Here is an 8,500-nt window from a genome sequence, read left to right as displayed (position 1 = left end):
TATGTCGTTACTCTGTAGGCTATATGCCATTGATCAGGAATGGAAATAATCCCTTCCTCTCTCCTGACCTCTCCTGCTGTTTGTTCTTTCCAGCCAGACCTGATCTGCCAATTGTGCTCTCATCTCCGCCTCCCCAGAGCTCACCTGTCAGGCCTGACCACGGACTTTCAAGCTTCCTTCCTCTCATTCAGCCTCCATCCCACACCCTCTTCTTCCAGGTCAGGTTGTCAACAAAATCAAGGCACCTCTTCAAATTCTCCAAAAAGGGTTTTCTTATTTCGAAGTTGTGATCTATAGCCACAACATATTCCTTTCTTTCACGTTTGGTTAATTAAGAGTGGACATGTGCCATTTTATCTCTAGAGAATTTTGCCTAATCATCTCCTTTCTCAAATGTCCTGAGGAGAGCTCCCTGACCTCCAACAGCAGATTAACCCATTTGTGCTTCACAATTACATTCTCTCATTGACTCCTTCTTTCTGTATACTTATTTTCAAAATGATAATCTCATAATATTAGTATTTTGTTATTTTTGTTTTTCACAGTGCAATAGGCTAACCTGACCCTGGTATTAATTTTTTTTAAACTTTTACAATATTTGTTCAGAAAACTTCCCTTTACCCAAGCTCTTCCCTCTTCTTCCATCCCAAATTACTTCTTTCAAAAAGGTGTAAAGGAAATGGAGAAAATGACATTTACTTATTTACTGGATATCTGTGGGGAAAAAAATCTCAAAACTCTAAAGACTTGCTATGAAAAAAAAAAGTAAAATATCTGAATAACATTTTACATTGAGTACATGTTGAAATGCTGATGTTTTTAATATGTTAATGTTACAAATAAAACAAGTGAAGTCTGTTTTTACTTTCTAAATGTCACTGCTAGAAAATATTAAATATCATATATGCCTTGCACTGTGGCTCACACTATGTCAGATAGTGCCAGTTTAGGTCTTAGAACTGAATGAATGAGTGAATGAATGAGACAAGCTTTTCTTTCCTGATCGTTGAGGACAGCTCATAATAGTCTACCAGAATAAAACCAAATAAATTTAGGGTTTAATAGAAACATATTACAATTCAACCCAACCTTCTCATTTTGTAATTGAGAACACTGAGTCCCAGAGAAATATCATGCTTATGCACTATCTTCTGAATAAAGACAGAAAAGCAAGGTGTTGATTCAATACCAGCATTTCCTTTGTCTTCATCAGTGGAAAATGCTTTGGTGATGATACCAGCAATATCCAGGGGCAAACACCCCAAATGCTACAGTACTACTGAATTGTCTACCATACTATGTGTAGAACTGTCTTAGTCACTATGATTTCAATGAATTCACTCTTTGCAACTGACCAGAGCTGTCCAAGACAGACACAGGGCTGTGCCATAGTCTCATGCAGGAGGGAAAGGGCTGGGTCAGGCTGGGCAGGGCCATCCAGGATGGACACCTTAGGACAGTGGGACATTGTGACGTCATCAGTGATGGTCTTGGGTGGTTTCCCATCGCTGGCCCTCCAGTTTTGGCTGTTACTGCAAGTCCATTCCTTTACCATGAATGTTGAGCAGCTAAAATCAACAGGCACACATGTACCTTGAGGTGACAGACTGGCTCTGGTAAATATTTGCGTTTTCCTATTTAGAAGGTACCCCACTGGAATACTGCTTTCATTAGCCTTTCTGTGTGAAGAGGACAATCATGCCCAGTTCCCTAGGGACAGTCTTTGAGGTGTATCCCTTTGTCATGATAAAGATTCCTCTCCAAATGGTTCAGAATGTGGGGGAGAAAGTTCCAGGCAGTCAATTGTTTCTTCGGCTTCACTGGTAACACTTGTCAGGAGAGACAGAGCCAAAAGGCTTCCACTTCAACCCCTATTCTGGTGAGCTTGGCATGAATTTGGGACTATGGTTCTTATGTTAGACTTTGTTCAGGTACACTGGCCCATGCCTGCCCCCGAGGCCTACTCCTGTCTGATTCACCCTTTAAATTTTTTACTCTTACATACTTATAAATAGGCAAGCTTCAATTTAATAAGCACATTTATGTAAATGTTGGGCAAAATTGAGTCCAACCAAGTTGAGTGTGGGAAGGTGGTGGCTGTCCATCCCAGACAAATGCCTTTGAACTGTAACTATGTATACGTAGTTATCCTGCAGGGTTAATTTTAGCTAGATGAACTACAGAAATGTTAGCAATCTGTCTTTTCAGATTACTCTTGCTCTTTCTCTTTGCTAAAAGACAGATTTTAAAAGTATGGAATTCTTGGTTTTACATGTTTCCTTAAACAGAATTGTGACAGTTTTATCAGTGGATATATTTAGCCTAAGATGAAGGTCTCAGGATCTGAGGCAACAATTATTTTCTTTTTTTCAATCCCCACCCGAGGATTTGGTTTTGTTTTTTGTTTTTTTTAATTGATTTTGGAGAGAGAGAAAGGGAGAGAGAGAGGGAAACATCAATGTGAGAGAGAAACATTGATTCGTTGCCTCCCATATGCACCTGGACCAGGGACTGAACCCGCTAGGTCGGTATGTGCCCTGACCAGGAAATGAACCTACAACCTTTTGGTGCACAGGACGATGTTCCAACCAACTGAGCCAGCCGGCCAGGGCAACAATTATTTTCAAATAGTTGCATGTTTTGCTTGAAAAAATTACATTATGTACAAATACTCTATTAATTTGTTTATGTAGCTAGAGGTGTACAGTAAATAAAAATGAGTGAATGAGCTTTATATGTATATATGCATACATATATGTATGTATAGATAAATATACAGGTGTATATCTATATCTACATATCTATTTGTAGAGAGAGGAAGAATGAAGATAGTAGATTTTAGTTAGAAATTTCCATCTTATTATTGTTGTATTGAGATTATCACTATAGAAAATAATCTTTACAAATTCTGTGCTTAAAACCACCTCGAAGCCTTAACTTTAAATATTTAAAAACTCCCACTGGCTGGTGTGGCTCAGTGGATTGAACGCCAGCCTGTGAATCAAAGGGTCACCAGTTTGATTCCCATCAGGACACATGCCTGAGTTGTGGGCCAGGTCCCCAGTAGGGGGCGCTCAAGAGGCAACCGCACATTGATGTTTCCTCTTTCTCCCTCCCTTACCCTCTCTAGAAATATGTAAATAAAATAAATATTTAAAACCTCATGACAGAAAGTACTATGAACATGTTAATGAATATTCTTTATTTAGTCAAACTTTGTAATTTATGCTTTATCTTTAGGACTTTTTCATTTTCAAAATAATCAGGACAATTTTAACAAATATGTTTCACTCAATAACCATGATTGAGTAATAATTCTCCATTTCACATTCAGTACTGTAGCTTGGAAGTGCAGTAAGGCGTACAGTTGCTACTACACTTACCATCTGACCATATGGTATAATATACATCTGCCAAGGAGGACAGACATTCCATTACTATAACAAACAGTATAGGCAGTCTTAAGGCAAATTGACAGACATCAGTTAGATATCTTCTTTTTTTTTTAGTTTAGCCAATCTCTACCATGTAGCACATATATATGTCACACATGCCAGGCACTCACTCTGACACTGAAAGCTCGAAGATGTCCACAACCGGGTTTCTAGCCTGGAACAGTACACAGTCTGGCAGGGAAGGTGTTCACATAAGCAAATGATTATCATATGATGTCATAAGTGCAATAGAAATATATACAAGGTGTCACAAAAGTGCTGGAATTCAAGGATGAGGTCAGGAGACAAATACAGAGAAGATGGTTTCTGAGTTGAGTGCGAGGTCCTGGTAGGAAATACAGTGTGGTGGTTAAGAGAATATCTATATTCTCTAGCCACACTATCTGGGTTTAAATCCCAGTTCTAATACATATCAGCGGAGGAACGTTATGCATGTTATTTAACTTCCTGTGCTTTAGAGTCCTCCTCTGCAGAGTAAGCATAATCACTGGACAGGGCTCACAGGACTAAAGTGCGGATTATGTGAGTTAGCATGTATCACTGGTTTAAAACCGTGCACATTACGTGGAAAGCCCTCAGTCACTGTTAGCTAGTATGCCAGGGATAGCAGAATAAGAGAAAGTGTGCAGGCATGAAAGAGCAGGGCAGGTGTGGATTGTTAAAACTGACATATGAGGTACGTTTGTGTGGAAGGAGGTAGGAAATGGCAAGGCGAGTGGCAGATTATGAAGAGAAAGACTTATAGGCTATACCATAGAGGCTCATGTTTATGAAGCCACTGGAGTATTTCAAGGAACAAATTCAGATTGGTATTATAGAAAGACAACTCTGGAGCAGTGGAGAAAGAGTAGAGGCCCGGAAGATTAGTTAAGAGACTACTGATAAGATGAGAAGGGATAATGATAAAGGCTTGGCTGAGGGATGGGCAGGGTAGAGTATAGATTCACAGTTATTTAGGAGGTAAAATTGAGTTTTAGTGACAATTAGACAAAGGGGAATGAGGTAGAAGTAGTTATGGATCACTCTTAGATGTCTAGTTTGAATGATTTGGTAAAAAGGCAGAAGGACCAGTCAAGAGGGAGGTGTAGGTAAACGTGGTTCATCTCCTCACACAACTACAGCAAAAAAAAAAAATACAACTAGACTACAAAACAAATATTACCCAGAATCATCAGAAAATTAAGCTGTACAGAAGTCCAACAACCAAGGAATTAAGTCACTTTCATCTATACGGGTAGGAGGGGCAGAGACACAGAGATGCTCGGAGAGGCGGAGATGTGCAGAGAGGTGCAGAGGCATGTGGAGACATGCAGGGGATAAAAATTGAGAGGGATACCTCAGGAGCAAGGGATCCCAGTCCCACACCAGACCACCCAGCCTAGGGTTCCATTGCCAGGAAGAGAAGTCCCCATAACTTCTGGATGTAAAAACCAGTGGAGGTTGGGGTGACAGAAGAATCAGGACTCTCAGGAGTCTCATCCATCTTAAAGGGCCTACAACAGATTTAGGACTTAAGCAGACTCACTCCCTCAGGACTCCAGCACCAGGGTAGCAGCTGGAAAAGCACTGTGGCATACAGTGAGAAATTGAAGCATCTGGCACCAGCATGAATGCTGGGGGACAGCTTCCTCCAACCAAAACTTCAGAGGCCAGGGAGTGGTATTGTCCCCTTTCTGAGCCTTCCCCCACACAGAGCCACACAGTGGCGACACTATATTGGAGACTCCATCTACCTGGTTCATATGAGTTGCCCCGCCCTGGCGATTACCTAAGACTCCGCCCCATCCAGTTTACTGATGCACTTTTCTACATTGGGCCACACTACCAAGATACGAAGTCAAAGCAGCTCTACCTAATGCATAGAAACAAACACAGAGTGGCTGCCAAAATGAAGAGACAAAGAAATATGGCCCAAATAAAAACAGAACAAACCCCAGATAAAGAATTAAACAAAACGGAGATAAGCAATCTATTAGATACAGAGTTAAAAACTCTGGTTATTAGGACACTCAAGGAACTCACTGGGTACTTCAACAGCATAAAAAAGACCCAGGCAGAAATGAATGTTACACTTAGTGAAATAAAGAAAAATTTACAAGGAACCAACAGGGGAGTGGGTGAAGCTGAGAACCAAATCAATGATTTGGAACATAAGGAAGAAAAAAACATTCAATCAGAACAGTAAGAAGAAAAAAGGATTAACAAAAAACAAAAAACAAAGATAGACTAAGGAACGTCTGGGACAACTTCAAATGTACCAACATCCAAATCATACAGGTGCTGGAAGAAGAAGAGAAAGAGCAAGAGACTGAAAACTTATTTGAAAAAATAATAAAAGAAAACTTCCCTAATTTGGTGAAGGAAATAGACATATAAGTCAAGGAGGCACAGAGAATCCCAAACAAGATGGACCCAAAGAGGACCACACCAAGACACATCATAAGTAAAATGCAAAGGTTAGAGATAAAGAGAGAATCTTAAAAGCAGATACTTACCTACAAAGGAGTTCCCATAAGACTGTCAGATGATTTCTCAAAAGAAAAATCGTAGGCTAGAAGGGACTGGCAAGAAGTATCCAAAGTGATGAAAAGGGAAGACCTACAACCTAGATTACACTATCCAGCAAAGCTATCATTTAGATTGGAAGATCAGATAAAGTGCTTCCCAGATAAGGTTGAGGCTAAAGGAGTTCATCATCACCAAGCCCTTATTATATGAAATGTTAGAGAGACTTATTTAAGAAAAAGAATATCAAAACTATGAACAATAAAATGACAATAAATTCACAACTATCAACAATAGAATGTAAAAAACAAACTAAGCAAACAAGCAGAACAGAAACAGAATCACAGATTTGGAGATCATTTGGAGGGTTATCAGATGAGGGGGGAAGGGAAAGAATGGAGGAAACCGTGCAGGGGTTAAGAAGTACAAATTAGTGGGTACAGAATAGATGGGGGGCGGATGTTAAGAACAGTATAGGAAATGAAGGAGCCAAGGAACTTACATGCATGATGCATAGGCATGAACTGGGAAGGTGGGGATTTTGTTGGAGGAAACAGGGGTACCGAGTGGAGGGGGAAAATTGGGACAACTGTAATAGCATAATCAATAAAATATATTTTTTAAAAAGTCAGAATGAAAAGCAGGTTTGTGGGATAATATCTTAGATTTGTCAAGATTGACAGGCCTCTGGAATGACCAAAATTAGTGTTTAGGTCTGTCACCCAGGAGCTGGAAGTCAAGATCTAAGACTCCTCAAGATAAAGGCAGTAGTTGACATTGTGGGTATGTCAGTGAACATGACACCAGTTGTATACAGGAAGAGACTCAGGGATGGTTCTGAAAAGCTCAGCATTTAAGAGGCAAAGAGAGCTGAGTGAGCAAAGGAGACTGGTCAAAGGGAAGGAGGAAATGGGAAAGAAAGTGGATTATGGAAAATGATGGAGAGGAAACTTCAGGAAATATTCAAATGTAGGAAAGAGGTCCAATAGAATGAGAACTAAGAACTGTCCACCGGAGTTGGCAATTAAGCAAAAGCTTAAGAAAACTTCACCAGCTATTACTTCAGTGAAATATAACAGTGTAGGGAAAGAGATACAGTGAATCTTTTTCATTGAGATCCTAGGTCTCAGTTGCTATTTCTGGTCAAATGCTAGGTTAATTCTTGGAGAACATCCATGGATGTGGTCCAGCTTCAGGCTTCCTGTAATCAAGCAGATCTCGCCTGTCCTCACAGAGCGGATTTCCCAGAGCCTGACACGGAGCTGGGCACATTAGTATGTACCCACTAAAGATCGGTGGAAATAATCAATAAATGTCTGTGTTGGCCAGGGATCTGCCTTGGTAGAGTGCTTGGAACTCCTGATACATGGCAGGCTCCAGGAAGCATTAGGAGGCCCCCAGGAGCTACCAAAGTTCTGTTACTTTGATAACGAAAAAGTCTCAAAGTTAGAGCTAGAGCGCCGATCTGGTTGGTGGCTTTGGCTGTGTTGGAGGGAAAATGGTGTTAGAGGTGAGAGTGTAACGTCTTCAGCGCAGGTTGATTCTGTTCTGAAACACATTAACTTTTGGCTGATTCTTACTTAGTTGTGATTTTCTGATGTGTGCTTTCTCTCTTATTTCCTTCCTTCCTTCGTGTGTGAAAAGTGTCTAATCTGTCCAGCTGGATAGTCAATTCTTAACGGTAGGGACCACCCCAAAGAGTATTTGTTGTACTGCCTGAAACATTCTTGTCCCCTTGATCCTCAGCTCAGAATCCTTGTGCTCTCATCCTTACCAGACTTAGAACCAAGAATAGGTCAAGCCTGGGCTGTCCACCCGCCTTGACGTCCCTCAATCGTCAGTGAAAAACATGTTCGTTACTTTCCAAAACTTATCCTGTGAAGGCTGAACTGATTGGATGTTTAGAGCAAACAGCTACGCTGATACTGCAACTTCCGCCCCTAGCGGAATGAGTGGGGCGTTGAATGCCCAGTTTTCCTTGCTTGGTACCCTAGGGCCGTGCTACTGGTCTCCCTGTGGCCGCCTATGTCTGGGAAGAGCCTGTGCCATACTAGAGGGCATTACAGCTCCCACACGATTAGATTAAGGTCCCCGTACCATGTCCACACAGAGGACCTGATGTAAGCCAGATCCTGGAACTGGGGGTGAAGGGGTGGGGGTAGAATAAAACATGGGGGTGGTGTTGTCTCCTTTTTTTTTTTTTTTTTTAATTGATGGGATGGTTTGGGATAGATCTAGAGCCTCAGTCCTATCCATTCCAGTCACCCTTTCTGCTCAAGCTGTTGGCCGCCGCCGGAGCCTCCTTAAGCTCCTGGAGACACGGCCTGGCGATCCGACGGCGGAAGGAGCGCGTAGGAAGCGGAGGTGGGTGTCCACCGACCCCCCACCCCGCTGGAGACCGCCAGGCGCGACGGGAGGATGTCGGCGCGCGGAAGGCGTGCGTCGCCCCCACCGCCGCTCGCGTCTCCCATCCCCCTCCCGGAGGACCCCGCGCCCCGGGGAACCCCGGCGCGGGGCTCCCGACATCCGCCCCCTTCTCT

Source organism: Pteronotus mesoamericanus, unplaced genomic scaffold (assembly GCF_021234165.1).
Source record: "Pteronotus mesoamericanus isolate MK-2021 breed Mesoamerican mustached bat unplaced genomic scaffold, CSHL_Meso_final contig_116, whole genome shotgun sequence".
NCBI classification, from domain to species: Eukaryota; Metazoa; Chordata; class Mammalia; order Chiroptera; family Mormoopidae; genus Pteronotus; species Pteronotus mesoamericanus.
The sequence above is the reverse complement of the archived record's forward strand: the minus strand, read 5'-3'. Positions refer to the sequence as shown.